The sequence below is a fragment of the Chrysemys picta genome, unplaced genomic scaffold, assembly GCF_011386835.1.
Source record: "Chrysemys picta bellii isolate R12L10 unplaced genomic scaffold, ASM1138683v2 scaf1050, whole genome shotgun sequence".
NCBI lineage: Eukaryota > Metazoa > Chordata > Testudines > Emydidae > Chrysemys > Chrysemys picta.
In genome coordinates, this window is record NW_027053757.1 from 5,001 (window position 1) to 10,000 (window position 5,000).

At 70.7% G+C, this 5,000-nt stretch overlaps 1 non-coding gene across 1 annotated transcript; it reads left to right on the plus strand.

Annotated features, from left to right (window-relative positions):
• Positions 1-3,274: 3,274 nt before the first annotated feature.
• Positions 3,275-3,393, plus strand: LOC135979610 (5S ribosomal RNA). The gene has a single exon (XR_010596882.1). It is a non-coding gene; the product is annotated as a 5S ribosomal RNA (ribosomal RNA).
• The last annotated feature ends 1,607 nt before the right edge of the window (positions 3,394-5,000 follow it).

A 5,000-nucleotide genomic window follows, 5' to 3' on the forward strand; every position in this document is an offset into this window, starting at 1 on the left:
CACTAGAGACATGGACCAGGCCGCCCTGGGCTCACCTTCCCCGGCCGCAGCGAGGGACTGCCTCCCGGTCGACTGGATCGGGCCCCTGGAAGTCTGGAAAAAGAAGAATGGAACCTGACGCCTCCGAGGAGGGGGCGCCCAGGGAAGGAGGGAGATCCGGGTTGACCTGCTGACCGGACGGGAAAGAGGCCACCGGGCGTCCCCCCCCTTAAAACCTAGGGGTTGACCTGGTGGCCGGAAAGCGAACCGGCCAGCAGGTGAACCCTTTCGATTCCACGGGTTGACCTGGTGCCCGGGAAGCGAACCGGCCAGCAGGTGAACCCGTTCGATTCCACGGGTTGACCTGGTGCCCGGGAAGCGAACCGGCCAGCAGGTGAACCCGTTCGATTCCACGGGTTGACCTGGTGCCCGGGAAGCGAACCGGCCAGCAGGTGAACCCGTTCGATTCCACGGGTTGACCTGGTGCCCGGGAGGGGACTCTGAAAATTTTTCAGCCCTTTCGACTCGGGGTTGACCTGGTGGCCGAGAGGGGACTCGCACGGCAGGCAAGCCGCCCTGGGCTCACCCTCCCCGGCCGCAGCGAGGGACTGCCACCCGGCCGACTGGATCGGGCCCCTGGAAGTCTGGAAAAAAGAATGGAACCTGACGCCTCCGAGGAGGGGGCGCCCAGGGAAGGAGGGAGATCCGGGTTGACCTGCTGACCGGACGGGAAAGAGGCCACCGGGCGTCCCCCCCCTTAAAACCTAGGGGTTGACCTGGTGGCCGGAAAGCGAACCGGCCAGCAGGTGAACCCGTTCGATTCCACGGGTTGACCTGGTGCCCGGGAAGCGAACCGGCCAGCAGGTGAACCCGTTCGATTCCACGGGTTGACCTGGTGCCCGGGAAGCGAACCGGCCAGCAGGTGAACCCGTTCGATTCCACGGGTTGACCTGGTGCCCGGGAGGGGACTCTGAAAATTTTTCAGCCCTTTCGACTCGGGGTTGACCTGGTGGCCGAGAGGGGACTCGCACGGCAGGCAAGCCGCCCTGGGCTCACCCTCCCCGGCCGCAGCGAGGGACTGCCTCCCGGTCGACTGGATCGGGCCCCTGGAAGTCTGGAAAAAAGAATGGAACCTGACGCCTCCGAGGAGGGGGCGCCCAGGGAAGGAGGGAGATCCGGGTTGACCTGCTGACCGGACGGGAAAGAGGCCACCGGGCGTCCCCCCCCCCTTAAAACCTAGGGGTTGACCTGGTGGCCGGAAAGCGAACCGGCCAGCAGGTGAACCCGTTCGATTCCACGGGTTGACCTGGTGCCCGGGAAGCGAACCGGCCAGCAGGTGAACCCGTTCGATTCCACGGGTTGACCTGGTGCCCGGGAAGCGAACCGGCCAGCAGGTGAACCCGTTCGATTCCACGGGTTGACCTGGTGCCCGGGAAGCGAACCGGCCAGCAGGTGAACCCGTTCGATTCCACGGGTTGACCTGGTGCCCGGGAGGGGACTCTGAAAATTTTTCAGCCCTTTCGACTCGGGGTTGACCTGGTGGCCGAGAGGGGACTCGCACGGCAGGCAAGCCGCCCTGGGCTCACCCTCCCCGGCCGCAGCGAGGGACTGCCACCCGGCCGACTGGATCGGGCCCCTGGAAGTCTGGAAAAAAGAATGGAACCTGACGCCTCCGAGGAGGGGGCACCCAGGGAAGGAGGGAGATCCGGGTTGACCTGCTGACCGGACGGGAAAGAGGCCACCGGGCGTCCCCCCCCCCTTAAAACCTAGGGGTTGACCTGGTGGCCGGAAAGCGAACCGGCCAGCCGGTGAACCCGTCCGATTCCACGGGTTGACCTGGTGGCCGGGAAGCGAACCGGCCAGCAGGTGAACCCGTTCGATTCCACGGGTTGACCTGGTGCCCGGGAGGGGACTCTGAAAATTTTTCAGCCCTTTCGACTCGGGGTTGACCTGGTGGCCGAGAGGGGACTCGCACGGCAGGCAAGCCGCCCTGGGCTCACCCTCCCCGGCCGCAGCGAGGGACTGCCACCCGGCCGACTGGATCGGGCCCCTGGAAGTCTGGAAAAAAGAATGGAACCTGACGCCTCCGAGGAGGGGGCGCCCAGGGAAGGAGGGAGATCCGGGTTGACCTGGTGACCGGACGGGAAAGAGGCCACCGGGCGTCCCCCCCTTAAAACCTAGGGGTTGACCTGGTGGCCGGAAAGCGAACCGGCCAGCCGGTGAACCCGTCCGATTCCACGGGTTGACCTGGTGGCCGGGAAGCGAACCGGCCAGCAGGTGAACCCGTTCGATTCCACGGGTTGACCTGGTGCCCGGGAGGGGACTCTGAAAATTTTTCAGCCCTTTCGACTCGCGGTTGACCTGGTGGCCGAGAGGGGACTCGCACGGCAGGCAAGCCGCCCTGGGCTGACCCTCCCCGGCCGCAGCGAGGGACTGCCTCCCGGCCGACAGGATCGGGCCCCTGGAAGTCTGGGGGGGGGGGGGAATCGCCCCACGCCTCCGAGGAGGGCTGCCCGGGCGGGCCTGGCCCCGGAGCTCGAAAAAAAAAAAAAGGATCGGGCCCACTAGAGACATGGACCAGGCCGCCCTGGGCTCACCCTCCCCGGCCGCAGCGAGGGACTGCCTCCCGGCCGACTGGATCGGGCCCCTGGAAGTCTGGGGGGGGGGGGGAAATGGAACCTGACGCCTCCGAGGAGGGGACGCCCAGGGAAGGAGGGAGATCCGGGTTGACCTGGTGACCGGACGGGAAAGAGGCCACCGGGCGTGCCCCCGTTAAAACCCCTAGGGGTTGACCTGGTGGCCGGAAAGCAAACCGGCCACTGGGTAGGCCGGTCGGCAACCTAGGGGTTGACCTGGTGGCCGGGAAGCGAACCGGCCAGCAGGTGAACCCGTCCGATTCCACGGGTTGACCTGGTGCCCGGGAGGGGACTCTGAAAATTTTTCAGCCCTTTCGACTCGGGGTTGACCTGGTGGCCGAGAGGGGCCTCGCACGGCAGGCAAGCCGCCCTGGGCTCACCCTCCCCGGCCGCAGCGAGGGACTGCCCCTCCCCACCCCCCGGCTGACAGGATCGGGCGCACTGGAAGTCCGGGACAGTATTTTCCCCGACGCCGGGGAGGGCGGGCGGAGGGGCTCTGGCGGCCAGCCCGGGCCCCGGAGCTCGAAAAGGAAAAAAGGACCGGGCCCGCGAGAGACGGGGGCCCTGCCGCAGGGGGGGGGGCAGTCCGACCGGGGCTCACCGTGCGGCAGGCCCGGGCGTCGGCAGGGGAAAGCGGGCGAGGAGGCGCGGGGCCGGGTGCCTACGGCCATACCGGACCGAACGCCCCCGATCCCGTCCGATCTCGGAAGGTAAACCGTCCCGGGCCTGGCTAGTACTTGGATGGGTGACCGCCTGGGAATCCCAGGTGCCGTAGGCAGCTTTTCCCGGTCCGAGTCAGCTCTCTCTCCTTTTCTGGGGGGGAAGGAGAGGGGGGGACGGGCCGGAAAGCCCCTCGTCGCTCCTGCCGAGTCGGAGGTCGCGGCCGCAGGTCACGGGTCTGGGCGCCTGGGGTCCGGCTCCCCACCCACCCGGCTTCCTCCGCGGAGGACCCCCCCCGGGGCCACCGAAGCCGCTGGGGGAGACGCCGGGCATGGGGCGGACTGGCCCGGACCCTCCCGGCCGCCGGCCCGCAGGTCCGCCCCGAATCCCCCCCCGCGGCCACCCAGGCCAGGCCTGGCCAGGCGGGACGGACGGCGGGTGTCCAGCGCCCAGCGGCTTCCTCCAGCGGGGACCCACGGACCCCAAAGCCGCAGGGGGAGGCCCCGGGCCTGGGACGGACTCGCTCGGACCCCCTGCGCCCGGCCGCCGGCCCGCGGGACCGCCCCGAATCCCCCCGCGGCCACCCAGGCCAGGCCTGGCCAGGCGGGACGGACGGCGGGTGTCCAGCGCCCAGCGGCTTCCTCCAGCGGGGACCCACGGACCCCAAAGCCGCAGGGGGAGACCCCAGGCCCGGGACCGACTCGCTCGGACCCCCCGCCTCCCCTGCGCCCGGCCGCCGGCCCGCGGGACCGCCCCGAATCCCCCCGCGGCCACCCAGGCCAGGCCTGGCCAGGCGGGACGGACGGCGGGTGTCCAGCTCCCAGTGGCTTCCGCCAGCGGGGACCCACGGACCCCAAAGCCGCAGGGGGAGGCCCCGGGCCCGGGACGGACTCGCTCGGACCCCCCGCCTCCCCTGCGCCCGGCCCCCGGCCCGCGGGACCGCCCCGAATCCCCCCGCGGCCATCCAGGCCAGGCCTGGCCTGGCGGGCCGGTGTGCAGCTCCCCCGGGCTTCCTCCCCCGACGACCCGCGCCCCCCTGAGCCGCAGGCGGAGACCCCGGCCCCGGGGCGGACCGGCCCGGGCTCGCCCGAGCCCCCTGCGCCCGGCCCGCAGGACCGCCCCCCCGAATCCCCCGGGAGAGGCCCGGCCTGCACGCCACTGACGACCCGCGGCCCCCAAAGTCGCAGGAGGCGCCCCCCCCCCCCCGGTTAGCCCCGTCTCGCTCCGCGCCCCCCGCCCCTCGCTGCCGGGACCGGGCGCCGCCCCAGAGTCAGCCGCAGCCGGCCGGCCTGAGAGCTGCCCTCCTGTGGACGACGGTGAGTTTACCTTGATACTAACCGGCCGTCAGCCAGGTCAACCCCATTGCTAGACTGGGGTGGACCTGGTGGCCGAGTGGGGACTTGGAACATTTGACAGCTGCTTCCCGGGGCTTGACCGGTTGTCCTGAACGCCCCCCACCCCCACCCCCAGCCCCCGGCTCCTGCTCCCCTCTCCCCAGCCTCGGTGCTCCGCTCCCTGCCTCGGAGGCTGCCTCTCTGCGGCGCCTGCATCGCCTCCGAGGACGCGCACCCTCCGGAGGCTGGACGTAAACCCACCACTGCCGCCGACCCGGCTCTCCGAGGGACGACTGTGAGGCCCCCCACCCCACCCCACCCCCGGACCGCCCTGGGGACGACTGCTAAGCCTCCCCCACCGGACCGCCCGGGGGAAGACTGCGACGCCTCC